We start from the raw sequence: 19289 nt of genomic DNA, 5'->3' as shown, positions 1-19289 counted from the left end.
GTTCACTGGCAAATGATCTAAACCTATTTGCTTAATAGGATGGGTTATGTGGGTAGGCAACAATTCATTTCCTCAAAAATAGATGTCCACAAAAACCAGAGCTTCAGCACCACCAGTACACTTGAGATCAGCATAAGCTGGACTCAGAAGAATACAATATTTGCCCCTTTTAGTAGATATATCATGTCCTTGAATGAGAAAGCAATTCTTTGTATTCCAGCTTCTACTTGTCAGATGTTTACCTAAAGTGGTGGTGTCTCCTAAAAGGTTGTTGTTCAAAAATTTATTGCATTAACTTGTTGGCATTAGTTGCCAACTGCTTTACTAAACACCTGCCACGAGTAATCACAAAAGGCCTGTGCTTTTGATCATGCCTCCTCACTATGTGATGAAAATCAGAACAAACTCTGTTACGATTTTTAATTCTGATAATTGAAGTTAGCTATATAAAAGACAGTTGCCAGATTTTTAAATGTTTTCTGGGCTTTAGGTCTCATTATCATTAATAGGGTCAGAAGTGCTCAGTATTTGTGAAAAAGTTAGACTTCACAGTAAGATGACAGAATATGGCTTTGAGTTCCTAATTTTAGGCACTGCAATTTGGCAAATGATGCCTGTAAGTATTTCTGACTATGTGAAGCTGCAATTCCATGGAGTTTTTCTGCAATTCTGAGGTCATCATGCAATGTTACACTTTTAGATTTTTCTAGATTATTCACTCTGTTAGTGTTTTACAGTATTAATCCTGATCAATGCCATACAGACAGGACTGATAACTACTTATGAGATCATAACTGCAGCATTGCCAGTTGATAAAGGTTAGAAACATTAGACTTGATTTTTCCTGTAGGACACAGCATGTTAGAATTTAATTGTAATCTTGCTTCATTACCCATCACATTCCCTATTAAATAGCAAAATGATTGTCTTTATGTCTTTATTTCTCACGTCCTAAATTATTGCCATTTGGGAACATAAAAAAGCATTCCTACATAGTTGAATGCATTACTTTATGCTGAAAATTATTGTCTTTCTAATGACTTAGGAATTTATAGCTCAGGTTTGCCACTGAAGGACTGTCAACCTTACTTTGGGGGTTTTTATAGTGATTTGAGTAGATTTAACTGTATATGATGTTTTACCCCCAAAAAAGGAACAGCTGGCCTATTTATGTACATCAGCAAATGTCATCTCCTTTAGAAAATTAAGGGCTTACTGCATAATTATCATCACCAAAATAACCAATACCTGGTAAAGACGGAATTTCACATTTCCCACTTCTCTCAGGAGTTATTTTTTACTTTATTATCATTAATGAGTATTATTATTTTTAATAATAATAATAATATGTATTAGATTAACAGGAACCTATCCTAGAGCACTGGAACAATTGTCAAGCTAGACCTTATCACCAAATCCTAATAGCATCGGTCAAGGTGAGTGCACTTGTGTCTGAAGAAGAGCATGTTTACTTCCTTAAGAATTATTTTGTTGCCAAAGGTGTTTATTTAAATTAATTGCTCTGTTTAGACAATTAGCTTTGATATTTTCTTAAGGGGAAAAGGGTCCATGGGTGACTCCAATTAAAATTCTTTGCATCACAGAATTACACTTCAAATATTGTAAGTATTTTTAACACTAAATATATGATCCAGAAATGGATAATATAAAATGATTTTACACCCCTGTTATGCAATTCCTTAGAAAAATTCAAATCAACTGGAGTTTCCCCTGCTTATGAATTACGTGATTAGGCAGTTTGTTTATACAGTTTCCCTTTAGAGAAGAAAAATTTTTTAATTCTAATAGACTTAATTTAATGGAAAATACGATATGTCCATTAATAACTTAAAAGTAGCTTTTATGTTTATAAACTTTTTTAATAAATAAATAAAAAAACCCCCTCAAACAGAAGACTATTTGCATATACAGTCTGTGAATAGCAATAATAAAATTAAATTTTGTATCACATTTCTAATTTGTATACACAAGTATTTTGCTATTTCAAATACTGAGCAGTCACGTGGATTTGGTATTTAGCTATGAACTCATACTCCGCTTAACAACATGAAGACAAAAATGTTGCTTTATCATTAAAAGAAGATTGTGTTTTGAGTGAATTCACATAGTGTTCTCATCAAAGTTGTGCTCTCAGATAAAAATGAGATGGTATATTGGCATTTTTTCTAATGACACTTTGAGATTTGCTCTGACTTTATCTCTTCTATTATTAAATTCTATTTCTTAAAGTATATTTATTGCAATCTTTATTTTCTCAGTTATCATAATAACCATGGTAATGAAATGTGAGCATAATTATTTTTACATAGGCACAAAAATTTTAATATAACCCAAGTCAATCTTCTACTTTGACTGTTAAAATTAACATTTAAAAATAAGAAGCAATGTAAATCTTTATAATAATGAAATAATCATTTTGCTACAAGTGTTCTAGTTTTATAAATCATTTTTGCTTGTGATTATAGCTCGTAGCTATTAATTTCATCAACCCAGAAAATAAGAATTTGAATCGCAGTCAAGTCCCAAGACAGTGAAATCAGGATCAGTTGTATTGTCTTAAGTTATGCTGCCCATTTCCACAGTGCTGGAAAGTCATCCCAATCAAGCAAATCCATACATACATTTTACATAAGTCTCTTTCCTTTCTGCAGGCACAACATTAAACTGTCTGGTTGTTTAATTATTTTTTCTTTTTTTCTGCTTTTTTATAGGAACAGAAAATATGAAGGAGCTGGTTTCTTTGGGAGCATTATTGCAAGCAGCCTAGTGGATTGGGGGACTGAAGCATTTGGCACTGAGCACTTCAGAAAATCAAGCCTCTAGTTTATGATGCTGTGACTAAATGACACACAGGATGATGGCTATGTGACACGCAGTAGAATACTAAAGTAATCATGGTCCCTTTGCAGTATTGCAGTGTAATAAAAGCACAATAAAAGCAACTGCCTCTAACCTGAGTGATTCTCACAGCTTTCCATTTAGTGCCTAGGAAAGTTGCTGTTTTATTTACATTGATTCAGCATTCAGGATTTCTGAATGTGAAGGTCACCTCTTCTTGAATTAAACTGACAGTCCATTGCAAAACCAAACCAAACCAAACCAAACCAAACCAAACAGTGGAAAGCAACAGTTTGTCATAAACCTTCAGAACCTCTCCAACTCTTGAAGTCTTTTCTCCACATATGTGCATTTAATCCTTTCATTTTGCATCTTTCATGAAGTGTCAAGTAAGTCTATTTGGTCAGACTACTATATTTGCCAACTAAAGAAGTGCAGGGTTCATGTGCTGACCTGAGACCATGGATACAGCTTGATTGTCCTACCTATATCTCGGCTTTAGCCTACACCATCTAACATATTCCCAAATTATGTTTTGAAACAGTTGAAGGACAGTTTACACCAAAGACCACCCTCAGTAAGTAGTTTTGATGTGAACAGCTTACTTTGGAGCATCAAAGAAGGCAGCCATTTGGACACCAGTTATGTCAAGTTCTCAGAAACAGAGAAGAGTTCCTGGAGCATTTTATTTTTTAGGAGAGCTTTTGACTCAAAGAAAAGCTTTGAGCCCTTTATTCATGAATTTCTTCAATCAGCACCTAACTGCAACTCTAACATGCCCATCCACCTTGCCAAGAGAAAAGAGCTGAGAGGAAGGGAGGATTGAAGGGAGCAAAGTCTGTGTGGGAGGTAGAGTTAACATATAAATACAACCCCCTCAGTCAAAGCATAGCCTTGTCTATTTATCTACCAAGCTGCCTGCTGTACCCAAAGAGATGAAACTGTACAATGGGACACAGCAGAGGACAAGTATACTTTCTGTGCCTGCTGGAACAACAGATGGACCTAACTTCATTGTTACTCTATTTGCCACCACAATGCTATTTACCTTTGTCTCCATCTGTTCTTTCTTGTCATGAGCTTATGTTGTGAAAGCCCTGGATCAGTGACTGCACCTTGCCAAGCTCAATGGGATCCTGATTGCTGCCTGGAGACAGGCTGTTAGGCTATACATTCACAAGGAAAATTATGCCACAGCTACTCAGTGAAAGTTATACTATGCAGTCCAGAAGCTAGGTGTTTTGCGTTTTACTTCAGTAGAACTTAATGTTAAAGAATGAAATGTACAAAGGCCAACACACAGAGAAAAAAATGACAGTAAGTTAAACAGTAAGAACAACTGCAAGGGAAAATGGGAACTAAGGATATAGTCACCTAACTCCTGGTTTCAGAGAACATTTAAATCCATATGAGATTTCTATCTGTGTGTCTCTGCAGAGATTACGGCCAAGAACATGACCAGAGACCTAGTGTATTTCTAAATAAGTCTGGAAGAAAGGGATGAGCTACTGATACCACTCCTTTTCTCTGATAATTCAGTAATAGAGCACTTCACTTGTGATATAGGACAGCTAATATCAGATTAGTTTTTCTGTCTGGGTAGATGTGAACATGTATCTCCAACCATAATCAGTAGGAAGCTGGGTATTCAGAGATGAGGTTTGGTCGCACTCCTCAGTTGAGTACTATGCAGAAAGACAGAGTTTCCTGGCCCACAGAAAGATGGAAAGACAGCAAATGCAGGTATGAGTTTATAATTTCTTGCCATGGCAGCTAGCATGAAGTTGACAGACCTGAGATTCCATCTCTATTTTTCAATTTTATGTTGGATCCAACTGCATATATCCTACACAATAACTGGATAAGAATCAAGACTCCTAAGGGATGTTATGAAAAATACACTGACAAATAGGCTATAGAGAGCACCCAGTTGAGTACTATTGGTGAGGTAACAGTATCGCTTTTCTTACTTCATTATAAATAACAAATCATAGTAAAGAAAGTTTAACCTGAATGCTTGAACACACATAAATATAAAATTATTTAACTGAGTATCAATTAAAATTTGTAATCCACTTTTTCCACTCACGAGAAGCTTTGACATACAAAATGAGACAAAGAGAAGACCTTTTGAGGAAAAAGGATAATTTTATAATTACTGCTGTTCATAGTACACATAGAATTCTAGTCTCCCTTCTTTCATCATGGTTTTAGTCTTACCACTTAAACCAACTCCTCCACATGCAAGTGATGAGCATAGTGCCTTTTTTTCCCCAGATATCTACTGTAAGAAAAATGAAATCAGATTTAAAGAAGTAGCAAGAACTCATGACTGCAGCAAAAGTTATTTAAAGCTGACCTGTCAGCTGCTATCATTCTTTATAGTGACATGTCTCCCAAGATATGAAATGCTGAGAAGTTTCAAAGCAATCAAAAAAGCTTGACTTCTTCACAATTTCTCCTTCATGTTCCCATGTCTTGTGTATCAACAGTCATTAAAGATGAGACAGTATGTACAGATTCAATTATTTTTTTAGTGGAAGTGAATGACATTATTGAGTTTCCTTTACACTGTACTTCCAAACATTTCCCTACTTGACCACCTCTCAATCACCTCTCCTGACTACATCCACATTCCACCCTTCACCTTTACTGTGACTGTACAGCTCTGTTAATCTCTTCCCTTCTCTGCATTTCTTGTTCATGTATGTTTTCTCTCTTTATGTCTGTCTTTCTCCACCTGTGCCTATGTTCTTATTCTGTGTTCCTTTCCTTCCCCAAACTCTTCTTTCTATTTAGGTGCAGTTCTTGATTTTCTCTACTTCCTTGGCAGTAACACCTTAAGCGCTAAAAACCCTAGTGAGAGAGTATACCTCGTGCAGGTGTAGTTAGGGACATCTGATCTCAGTCTGATGAGATAACAGCTAAAGTTTCAGTAGCAGTTTAACAGATTATTTTTATTCATTCTGCAACTATTTAACAGCTATTTAACTGGTTGACCTCAGCCACAGTATGAAGCCTGAAAGATTTTTACTTATAATGAATGAAATGTTTAGAAAACAAGTCCTATAAGAAGCAGCTGAGGGAACTGGGATTGTTTAGTGAAGAGAAAAGGAGGCTCAGGGGAGATGTTATTGCTCCCTAAAGCTACCTGAAAGGAGGATGTAGCAAGGTGGGGGTTGGTCTCTTCTCTGAAATAATTTGCAAGAGGACAAGAGGAAATGGCTTCAAGTTGCACCAGGAGAGGTTTAGATTAGCTATGAGGAAAAATTTCCTCACTGAAAGGATTATCAAAAATTGGAACAGTCTGCCTGGGGAAGTGGTTGAGCCACCATCCCTGGAGTTTTTTAGAAAATATGTGGATGTGGTGTTTAGGGGCATGGTTTGGCAGTGGACCTGGCAATGTTACACTAATGGTTGTACTGATTTTTTGTACTGGTTTTACTGGTCTTTTCCAGCCCAAATGAGTCTGTGATTTTATGACGCTTATGGTGATAAGGCTGACACAGCTGGTGACATGAATATGGGGATTGAAAAACAGCAACTTATTAAGCAACAATTAGTAAGGCTTTAAAAGCATATTCTATCTATAGCATAATCTTAAACTGTGAAAAAGTAACGTGCTAAGTGGTTGATGACAAAACGTGAAGCATATAAAAAAGCTGACTTGAAAAGAAAGGCATTTTTGTCAAAATTACCCTGAAAAAATTGTAAGAATACAGTAGTTTAAAAATATTCATTGTAGAAGGTGATAAGAAATAAGAACAGGAGAATCAGTATGCCTACAATGAGAAGCTGTGGTTCCACAACCTGTTTTGTGTGGTGCTATCATTGGCTCAGATTGACAACAGATCAAATGTAGCTCAAGATGTACCAGTAAAATAAGGTTTTGTTATTCCATGGAAAACATATGTGAAATGAATTTGTGGGGTCTACACAGGCACATTTCCAGAGTCCTGATAGGAGTTTCAGTGATACAGTCATGTGCCATCATACATGAGGTTCTAAGTGCTAAAGATACTTTCGGAATATTGTAAAGCCACACTGCATACCAATTCAGTGAACAACACACACAGAGGAACACATTCCTCGAAAAGTATTATGGGAACACTGTTACCTGTTAAAAATTCATGCAGTCTATCTTGAAAAGAAAACATGCACCATAGCTGTTTGTTGGAATACCTGGGATGCCTAATATATGAAGAATATAATAACTTTGGAACAATTCTGAAGAAGATTTCAAAAGCTGAAAGTCTCTTAAGCCTGCCACGTTAATGGAACTAACTAGCAGAACAAAATAAATGCAATTACATCTCCGTGAACTTATGTTTTGGTACCTGAATGTGATTTAGTCCTATGTGAATGGAAAGGGCATGCATTAACAATTTTCACTTAGTAAGGTATCACTGGCTTAATGTTTATAAAACAGGAGCAATTGATGAATATTAAGTCAAATGCTATTCAGTCTGCACTGGCAAATATGGAAAAAAAATGGGAATGATTTCTATGGCAGCAAATGTGTACTATTGCAAAGTTGGTTTAGAACAGCAGGCCATAACCAAACAGAATCCAACAAAACAAATCAAACAGTAAAATATTTTAGTCTTATGAATAGTAACTATGTGAGTAACAGTAATGACACTGAATGGGAGGAACGCATCAACAACCTTGAATTTAAAAAGCTTCAGCTGAGAATGTGTATCATAATTCATTGCAAAGGTTTAAAAATATTATTCTACTTTTCTGTTTAGAAATCATCCACTTCTTCTAACTCCCTCCCAGAAATCTTTTCTTTATAATATAGACCAGGTAGTTGCACAAACAAAAGATACAGAAAAGCTTATTTCAATAATTTTACTTAAGGTTGAAGAATTTGAAGATATTCTGTTTCATTAAGGTGATAGTATGTGAGTAGGCTCTTCTTTGTCCTTTTAGTATCATCATGTAAATGGTAGTGGTTTTGTCCACATTTTATGGAAAAAAAACATCAATATGGATAACAAAATAAGAGCTTAAGAAACTAAATAATCCTTAACTCCCAAACAGTAATCTTGTTTTTTGGAATCACCTAACTCCATAGGCACACAGATGTCTTTGAATATCTACAGTTATTTTCCCACATATGCAGAGATATATTCTGGGAAATATGAAGGCAATTCAGGATAATGTAAGCAGCTGCTTAATCTCCCATAATTGTCAGGAGGAGATGATGATAGCAACCTTAAACATAGGAAATCAGATCAAGATTTTAGTCCTGTCCAGATGACACTCAAAGTTTCCTTGTTTGAGGAAAGAACCCTGAAACATTGGTCACAGCAGTGATAAGAATAAAAGGAGGTAAAATGGTTTGGACAGTAAGAGATGAATTCATTTCTTGTAACACAGATTAATAAAAGGTAAACTGTAACTGCAGGTAGTCTCAATCATAACACCTCATTATGGTATATTCTGGCTGAGAACCCTGTTCACTCTTTCAAATGGAGCTGGAGCAGCATGAAGCCCAGGAATGCAGGAATCATCACACCATAAAGACAGTACTATATTGTGTGGGGTTATGACACTCAGCTGGAAAGGAAGACACCTATGTTTTTGGGATTTTGTGGTTGGTTGCTGAGGTGTGTAGATTGGGAGGATTATATCTTCAAAATCAAATATGAGGACATTTTAAATAAAAACAGTCCACCAGTCACTGATTATAGGGAGGAGAGAAAGTATTCATATTGCAGATGGGAAAGACTATCCAGTTACTTTTATAATATTGTGGGGTAGTAGTACTTACTGGCATCAAGGAGGAGAACTAACTTTATTGCACCAAAAGATTTTAAGAGTAGGATTAGGCTCAGTGCAGAAAAATAACCAAAATGCCTGAGGCACTGGTTTTGGAGCACCTTCCTCTCACCTGCAGTAGCTAAACACAAACAGAGCTGTAACTCTCAGTCTTTCTATGGCTTATTGACTTTGAAGGGAAACTAAGAAAGAAAGAGTACTGAATATTGAGAGAAGGAAAATGGAAGTCATCCATTAACATTAGTGAACCACTCAGCAAGATTTTTTTCCTTTCTTTTTTTTTTAAAGAGACTACATTAATACTCTCTATGCTTTGATTAGGAGTGTGCATAAGACATATCAAAGCACCACTTAACATACCTCTCTTCTCTATCTTTTGCACAAAACATACCTGGCAATATTGGGTCACTGAGGAATGGTTAACACAGTCTTGCGTAAATCAGTTCTGGAGCAACTGATACCATGGGATTCATACTGGCAAGTCAAAACAAAATCAAAGGGGTTTGTTGGGGTTTATTGTTCTTTTCTTTTTTTTTTTTTTTTTTCTGGGGGAGGGCATGTATTACTAATTTTATTGTTAATTGACTATTCACATACTGAAGGCTGAGTATACATTTCTGAGCTGAGCCACAGACTCTAACCATATTCATACTATGATTAACAGGATTTGCTGGGTAAAAAAGCACTTTTCAATGTCAAACAGCTTTAGCTGCCCAAGCTGCAGAACTGTATTAAGATTTTGCCAATTAAGAGCTGTGCACTAAATTTAAGGGCTCTAACTGATGGGTGTCTAAATAAGACTTTTTCAAAGAGTTGGATTTTTAGAAGCTACTGAGTGCCCACCCTCAGAAAATCTGTTTTTTCAGTGTATTCTTAGGGCTTTGATTGACAAGAAGGCTAGGTCTGGGATGGCTGAAAAGGTTACTGTTTCCCCCATCCCTGCTGTTCTAGAGTCAGATCCTGCCACAGCACACTGTCAGCTCAGCCTCCTCAGCTGACTAACAAGCAAACTGTGCAGGTGAACAGGCCAGGCAGAGGCAGTGGTAAAGGTTTTCACCTTCCCAACGCACACTACCTCCTGCCATACATTAGGGAGTGCCCTAAGACAAATTTTCTAAGCAAGAACACTCAGCAAATTCTGAGCTCCTTTAGGAAATGCTGTTTGGACAGTGAAATTTAGGGACACTAAACAAAAATCCTAGGTGATGCAATCCTAGATTAGAAACCCAAAAGATCCCCTCCTAAAATCCTAATTTAAGACTCTAGAGTTTCCACTAACACTCTTGTATGGCAGTTTACCTTGCTATACCACCATTTACACCAAGAAGGTGTTTTTCAAGAACTTCCTTAGTAGCTTACTTTTCTTAAACACCTTAAGTGATATTGAGCTATTGAGTTCTGCATGAAGGCCAGAGGCACCTAAAGGCTTGTACTGCTATTGTACTAGTACATCCCTATGTCCCTGGGTGTCTATATCTCTTTATGGGACTGGAAAAATTAGAGGACAAAAGAACTGGCAAAGATTATCCCATCACATATCTTCTATAAGACCAGGAGTGATCTTGCAGTGGAGTAAATGTACAGGAGAAAAATAAGCCAAAATGAGAGAAATATGTGGAGAAAGTATAAGCACAATTCAATTGTTTTATATGTGAATTAGCTAGTTGGGGGAGGAGAAACACTTTTAAAGATAATTGCTTTCCTGTTTTCAGAACCAGGAAGTTTCACTATTTCATTTTGATGAGGTAGAGTATCTTCTAGTACCTATTCTGTGACAGTGCATCTCTTTCGTATTGAGTTTAAAAGGGTTTTCCATTTATTTTTTTTTACGTTTTCATTAGTAGTAAGAGTCCAACTAAAGTGGGATCAAGATTTCATGTAGGGAAGTGCTGGCTAAACTCAAATGAGTTCAATTCAGAATAAGCTTACTGGTCTGTGACAGAAGTGTTTTGATACAGAGAAATATATTTCCAAGCATTCAGCAAATAGGTCTGAGCTTTTCATAAAGCTAATTCAGCAAAGAATGTATTTTGGTTTCACAGATACATAGGGTTTAAACATGTATTATTCCCTTTCAAATTACGCTTTATAGTGTATTATACCCTGGGAGAAATTATTCATAAATGGCACTAATGAATGTCAAGCTGCATTGCAAGACATTTTGAAAATTGTCCTATTAATTAATGGAGTAATTAAGCTTTTGTCAGTGACATATCATATTTCTGACAGAAATAGATGGCCTGTGTAAGTCTGTGCTAGGCAGCTATCCAGACAGCCACTGTGTTTAATGGATGGCAGCAATTTAGTCCAGGTTTATGGTGATGGGACCACCTGCATAGGGGGAGCTGGCAACCTGCATACACAAACAGCACTTTGCACTTTTCCTCAGTAAAATCATCTTAGTTCTAGATTGATATAGCTCTCCCTAGGATGACACATTAGCTTTTTGCCATTAAACCATAAGTACTGTTTCTCCAAGCTTTTGTGACAAAAATGTCAATTAATTTTCAACTTTCATTTCCATTTAATTTTGTATTCTCCTTCTATTTGCATATTAATGTGAACATGATGCAGAACTGTTAGATTAAAATACCTTGCTAAGGCTAATAGCATGTAATGCATACTTATTGAGTGTAATAGTTATGGAAACATAAAACTTTTAGAAAAATAGATTTTCAATTTGCCATCTCTTCCAGGAAAAAAATTTTTAGACATCTCTCCCAACAGCTGCCTCACAAACACCCCGGGTATGGGGGGTGACATACAAAGATAAGCACTACAAATAGGAAGAGGAGGGGGAGAAATTTTTAAGTGCAGATCAAACCCAATGTGTATATAGATATACAAAGAGGCATATCTATATTATTTTAATTCCTTAGTAGCAGAACTCTATTAATTCTAGTAATAATTTATAACCTGGTTTCATTTAACAAGATCTTAAAATCCAGGAGAAAAAGGACATGAAATGGGAGAACTGCATTGGTGAACTAATTTTACTTCCATGGTTACACAGTCCATATGCTTAGATTTACAACTGAGTATTTTAAAATGTAGATGAGTAAAATTATTGAGCCAGCACTGATATAAAATACCCACTGTCTTACTTGGCATAAAAAGCAGCAAGCTAGCTTCAGCAGTTAAACATTGATTTGTAGGTGACCATTCCATCAGTACACTTCTTGCAAATGAAACACTCATGATGGAATGGCAGGGAAGGTTCTTTTGTTGATCAATTTCAAGTGATTAAAAGTCTGAGTTTTGTTCGTTTCATGAAGCTGCTAAACTCATCAGAATTTAGACACTCAGGACTGCACAGGATAATTGACATGTCTAAAGTGTGAAAATGTCTTACATTCAAAATACTGGGCCAAATCTACTCCTGGTATATGTAACTGAAGCAATCAGACAAATATCAATGACTGAATTGTACAAGACTGAATACAATAACTAAATATCAATGTATGCGAAATAACTATTGTCAGATCCCATTCATAATATATGAGCTTGTACTGAACTTTCATTTGTCTGTTGCAAAAACCGGAAGATATGGAAGCTGATGCAAGAGATAAAACAAATATAATGTACGGGTTGACCCTCTCCATGGTCAAGAAGAGAGCCTGAATATCAGCTCCCAGAATAACCCCACTGTCCTGACTCTGGATTTGGACTATTTAGATTTCACTTGTCAGACTTTTTAGAATATTCTCTCAAGTGTTCCCAACATCACTTTGGGATGTTTGGTAAGCGTCCAATACATTTAAATTTCATTAATGTGATTTATAAATGTGATTCATTACAATGCCTAAGACACAAGAGCCACTTTGTCATAAATTATAGGTAATCTACACTTTTACATTAGCTCAATTACCAGTAATAGGGTTTTAATGCAGTACTTACATGGTGTTAGAGAGAAATCTTCGGTACTACTAGATTTATCTCAAGGAGGAAATGAAAACTAAATTGGAAAGGCTGGTACAGAAAAAATGCTGATAGGGCATCAAGGAATGGAAGCAAAGACAGAAAGCCATATTAGTCACATGAAATGGAGAAAGATAGAGTAAATATAAGATAGAAGAAGATTAAAACACACTAAGTGAAGGAAAAATGTAGTGCTCTAAGGGTGCTTGAGGAAGGAGAAACATAGCAGAAAGGGTACTAAAAATGGGGGAAGAGAAGGAGAATGAGAAGAGTGATAGGGTCAGTTACATGGAATTGGCCTGCTTTTAGATAAATCTAAATAATAATATCATAAATATGACAGAAAACACAAGGAGAACATGCTGATTCTGTACCTTTTCCTGCAAAATTTAGATCCAGAGAGAGAGAGAGAAAATGCAGAAGTCAGTATCAAATGATTCCCAGTTAGTCCCTTCACTGCTTTAATTCAAATGTGGCTTTTTCCAATTAAATTTTCAAGCCAACTTTAGGTAGCTCCACAATTGTTGAACACTTTTAGAAAGAGTTTAATGGGATCTAATTTTTGCAAAATCAGACTGATTCTACTTTAATGAAATATCTAACAACAGATTGAAATCTTGTAATTTTACACACAGACTGGAAGCCTATTCCTGTTCTTTGGACATAGTTCTGTAGATTCATGAATTGGTCTTTTGAAATAAAGATGGGAGTGATATCGATATAATTGGGACACTGACCTAGCTAGAAATCTAATTGCATAGTTGTTTTGGATTTAAATTAGCTGGAGTCCAGAACATGGGATACACCAGCTGACTATGAAAAAGTAGACAAGGAAGTATAGTTGAAAATAAAGTCTGTTTTCAAAACTTTCATATGTTGTCCCCTTCCTTGATGAAATAAAACAAAATAAAAATATATTTGGAAAATGATCACAGGAAAGTGGGAAAAGCAAAAAAATGTATAACAAAACAAACCAAAAAACAACAAAGAGGTAAAATATAAAGTTTCCAGAATCAGAAATGCAGATCTACCTCAGGAAAACAAACAAATAAATAATAAATAAATAAAATCCTGAAATCTGGAAAACCCAGAGTCAATACTGCTGTTGTATCATACTTTACCACATGGTTAATTTAGAATGACATCCTAAGGGCTCATTACACAGTCTTTGATGAGGTTATTCATCTGGAATATAAGAGACTGAGATTGAAATCTCTCATCTGTTTCAGAGAGCCCAAGGACATGATTCAGGCTTGGTGTTTTCTCCTCAACCTACACTGTTGTTTGCAAGGTTATTTGTAGCCCTGGGATTTTTTGTAGCCCTGGGTTATTTGTAGCCCTGCTCTCCCTTTGACCAGAAATTTCACAGTCTAACTGAGAGCCTTTCTGACTGAAAGTTCTGTTAAAATTGTGATACTCCCACCATCAACAAGTTCCACAGTCACAGAAAATGGCTCTACTGTACCACGACCATGACAAGTACCAGCTCTTTTTTTTTTTATAAAGCTCCTTTACTGGTCCTCTAAATTGCCTATACTTTACTATCTGACTCATCCAGGCCTTTTTCCTGACTTAGAATCTTTAATTAGCTCCAAAATCTTTTTTTAATTTTCCCTTCAAACAACAATTGACCACATCATTTAAATCTTCTAGAGTTTTCTGCATTCAAATAGCCTACTCTTTGTAAGATGAATTTTAGCAAATCAGTTGTAGAAACAATTACACTCTTTTGAGTACTTGGATAATATAAATCAGTTGTAGAAGCAGTAATACTACCTTCTTTGTTGCTTTTTATTTTTTTTAAATATGTACTAGAAGAAGAAAAAAACCCCTCCAAATATATATTGCTTAGAAAAAAATTATTCTTTACTAAAATATTTTATCATGCTTCTAGTTTAATGTATATCACAAAGCACTTTGTCATATAAAAAGAATAAAGATAACTTTAATAGTAATATCTATTTTTTATTTTTTCTTCATTATATGTATTAGGGCTGGAATTTCAGTAAAATTTCTCTAACAGCTTTGAACTGTCAAACTTTGTCAATCAACTACTGGATTTATTTTAATTAAGTTTGACTAAAAAAATGCTTACAGTTCATGGACACACAAAACCTTTACATGTGTGAAAGCCAATTATTTGAAATAATTTCTTATTTATTAAGCAGTAAAAATATTTTTCTATATCAAGTTAATTAAATAAACTGACAAAAGCCTTTTCCACTGAATGGAGTCAGAGAAAACACAAATATTTTTTGACATTTTTCAGATATTCAGGAAAGAATTCATTGATTGTAGTACGTAAAAATGTGAATTACTACAATCAAAATAGTTACCAGAATTATTGAAACTGCACAAAATTCATGAAACTGGAATTTTATCGTCAGTTAATTATTTCTGTGTCATGTAAACTTTATGAAGAATATCTGTGTTAAGCCAGGAAGGCAAATTTATTATAACAAATAAATCAATCTAAACAGAGCACTGAAGATGGCAAATACTCAAGCATGCATCAGAGAGACTAAAAGAGACAAAATAACACCTGAATCCCTTTGTATCCCTTCAGGTCTGTAAAACATAAATACATGAGGAATTCATAGTTTTCTCTTATTTCTACATTACTTATAGAAGAGAGTTCAGCATACCAAAAAGTTCTTTTGATGATTTGTGAAAATAGTGATGAAAAGGATTGGAAGGTTAACAGGCCACTAGCCATGTGATCTTTTATTTGTTTATTAGAAAAAATTAATATTCTCGAATAAAAATGAGGAGCATATGAGCAGTAAACCAATACTATTTTTATAAAGTAATGTTTTCTGAAAACACCTCAGATGCTGATGTCCTTTTTCAGTCTAACACATTTTAAACATGGTACAGTATGTTGAAAGCTATGATGTTAGATTGATGGTGGCAAAATGGCTGAGTTTAGACTGTCATGCTCAGCCCCTTCAAACAAAAAGCACTCAGGAAAATGGGTTGATGACTAGGGTTACTTTGCTCCTTGTTTCTCCAGTTATGCAAAAAATACAAACACGCTGTTTTGGACTAGCATTGAGGTAGTGTAAAAGCAAACCTAAAAACCTAATTGATTTCAAAAGCCTCTCTATCTTTTGTTTGCAGTTGAATCTCTAAGCTGAAAAATAGAAAATGTCCCTGAATTGAAGCAATCTAGAATAAAGTTCTTGCAGAATAGGGTTTTGGTGACCTACAGAGTGTTTTCTGTAGCAAGAGAGACATTCTGTCTTAATTTAGTTCTATTTTATGCCATATATGCTTCACTTCTTTTCACTATTTTTAAAGTTCTGAGGATGACAAAACAAATTCTCAGTCACTGATGTATGCAATTCCTTAAAGTTCTCTAAGATGAAGTTGCTAGACAAACTTATCTTCCCAAAATAAATCCTGTAAATAACAGGAAGGACATACAGAATGAACGTGAATATTTTAGATCTGCTAATTTAGATAATGCATGCAGATCTGTACACTGCTCACAAACATGCTGCATTTTATTTTTATTCTTCCCATAAATCTCAAGCACAAAGTTGCACTGTGAAGCACAAGTAAGCAAATACATCTTGCTATAGTAGGTGCTTTGATTGCCATCAGGAGAGATGTTCTCCCACAGAGGACTAATTTTTCCTGAAGACTGAATTGATGGGGTAGTTTTATTGCTCTTGTAAAATGGCTGAGAGTAGAAAATGTCTTAAAAGTTTTCTTAATTACCCCAGTAATCAAATGCTTAACACTAATATAATGGTGCTAATACAATATAGAAGTCAAGTGCCATTGCAGTTATATGAGATAATACACCTGACTCCTGAATTATACTTTTGATTATACATTACTGGTGGTCCATCTTAAAAAACCAACACTCAGTGAAAGGTCATTACCAAATATGTTGAAAAAAATCACACAACAAAATAAAGGTAGTTATTGCAACAATCTGATTGTTGATACTCCAGTTTTACTATTTTCTTCCCCTTTGTGCAACAAAGATCTTCTACTGTGTTTATGGTAATGCACTTTCAACACGTTTTCAAATTTTTTAGTAATTTTTAATTTTCTAAAGTAAACCGGACAGAGCTCCATTAAAACATTAAAGGAGTTGCTGCATTCATATGTGCCTTGTTGTAGACTTTCTGGATGCAGCATGTTCAATTTCTTTGAACATAATCAAAACTGGGCTTTTTGTTTTATTCATTGCTTCCTTAATCTGCTCTTTTATTTTTTAAATGTTCTTTATTTATGACTTTTGAAGCTTTTTCCCCTTCATTTTTTTTCTAGCGGTTTATCTTTTCTGTCATTCAGTCTCTTCTGCAGCTCTGTAGGTTTTTACTGCTTTAGTAATGTCTGTTTTCCCTAATAGCTCTAGCTTGAAGAAGCAAGTATGCATACTAAAAATAATCCAAGGGAAAGGCTTACTTCCTTGACTGCTCCTTATTTATCTCCTCGAAAGTTATGTCTGCTTCCAGAGTGGCTTAAATTCTAGTATGGACTACACAGGATCACTACTAAGTTGGCATTCCTGACCATAACCTATCTTTATTTTTGACCAAATCTTATCTTTTTCCAGAATAAATATATATAATTTAACCAAGTAGACAAAAAACCCCGCACAAACAAAGGCAAACACACACACACAAGCATTCATTAGTAGTCATGTCTACAGTAATTTTAATAATAGCAAGGGCCTGGAGACTAATTGATGGTTCTAAGGTGATATGGCATTGACTAGGCTATGATTAGCTGGTGATTAATTTCCTCTATATTGGACTTGGCTCAGAGTGAACTAGCTACTGTTGTTGTAAAAGAAATCAGATAGTGAGCACTCAGTTCAACGGGGTGCTTGCTCTTCGCCCCTGTTTCATTTAGCAGGATGAAAACATTCATAATAGATGTTTCTGGGATACAAAGTTCCCTCAATCATAAAGAACAGGGATCTAAGTCTACTCTTCCATACCTTGACTAAAAACCCCCAACTTTGTCTAGCTCATGGACAAATTTGGACTACCTGGAATGACGAATTTTAATTTCTTCATCCTGTTATCCACAGAATGAAGTAAAAATATATTATCATTGGCAATAAATCTTACACACTTACGTGCAAACAGATGCCCACATACATACCACATGTGTAACCATACGTACAGAAAAATGTACAGATTCAATTGCTGATCACAACTGCATCTATTCAACACTCCAGGCTACTCTAGGAGCAATGGCAAATGAAGGAATGCTTTGTTTGGCCAAGCATCAGCAGAAGTTATGGAAAGTGAGATTTATCTAACTAAATATAAAAGTCCTTATTGGATCTGGCAGTTGGTTGTTCTTCATAACTAGTGAATCATGAAGAACTCTGTTCAGAGGTTTTTTTTTACATCCTGGTAATTTTTTTTACATGCTGTTCGACTTCCACTGCTTGTTAAAATGGACGGAGACAGAAAAGGTGGGAAGAGGAGGTGCAGTGCTTCTTTTTACCTAAATGCTAAAAGCTTGAAAATGGACTGCTTAGAACTTGAAAGTCCATAGACCTGGCTGACATGATCTGTCTTATTTAGCAGAAAGAGAATTCAGTTCTTTCAGATATTAATACATTAATAGTGTTACAGTTATTAGTATAATTTTTTCTCCTTCTCTGGGACTGACCAGTGACGATGTGTCCTGGAGGGCTTATGGGAGAAATTTTTTAACTCATATACTTTTCAGTATACAACAGTACATAACTGTTCAAAATATATGCAAGAAAAGTTTGTCTTTCTCTCCCTAAAACTCTTAGAAAATCTACATTTTCAAGTGAAATTTTTAGAAGGATACAAGAGCAATCATTTTGTATTTCTACAGTGATTAAGAATCACTTGCTCCCAGCAAAAGCAAATCAAAACCCTATCTTTAAAAAAACCCACAAAGAATAGTGCCATTAACTCTGACACTTGATAATTCTGAGTATTTACAACTAATATTACCTTTTAATAAAGCACAAAACCCACTTAGGCAGCAGTGGATAGATGATGATGCTCTCAAGTTTAGAGCAGGAACTGCTCTAAGGTGATATTAGGATGTTCATTTTGTTTGTCTAGATGTTCTCCTGTTAGTCAGAGAGAGGATTCCTTCTGGTTGAATATGGAAAGATGTTTGACTTCTGTAGTATATTCAGCACAACAAATTTAGTTTCCAGTCATGGATTAATCTGCAGTGATTGAGCACAAAGCTGCCCAGTAGGTATACTCAAACAGTACTCATTACATAATTTGCATATCATAGAATCGTATTATCATAGAATGGTTTGAGTTTCAAATTATTATAAACATTTAAATAAAAATTCATTATTGAAATAATTTTTTAAAACTTGACAGAAATCATAGAATGGCTGATGTTGGAAGGAATCATCTAGTCCAACTGACCTGCTGAAACAGGGTCAGAATGTTCAGGAATGTGTTCAGCCGGCTTTTGAATATCTGCAAGGATGGACATTCTATAAGCCCTCTGAGTAAACTGCTCCACCAGTGGACCGCCCCCAGAGTAAAATTCTGGGTTTTTTTGTTCAGATGGAATTCAATGTTTTTTTTAAATTTCTGTCCATCGCCCTCTTTTCTGTCAATGGCATCACTGACTCCCTGGTCTCCCATTTTTTTATACACATTGATGAGATCCCCTTGAGGCTTCTTTTCTCCAGAGTAGAGTTCCAGCTCTCTCAATCTCTCATGTGAGCAAAGCTCTAGTTTCTT

This window comes from Corapipo altera, unplaced genomic scaffold, assembly GCF_003945725.1.
Source record: "Corapipo altera isolate COAL_440 unplaced genomic scaffold, ASM394572v1 0, whole genome shotgun sequence".
NCBI classification, from domain to species: domain Eukaryota; kingdom Metazoa; phylum Chordata; class Aves; order Passeriformes; family Pipridae; genus Corapipo; species Corapipo altera.
This window is presented reverse-complemented; position numbering follows the sequence as displayed.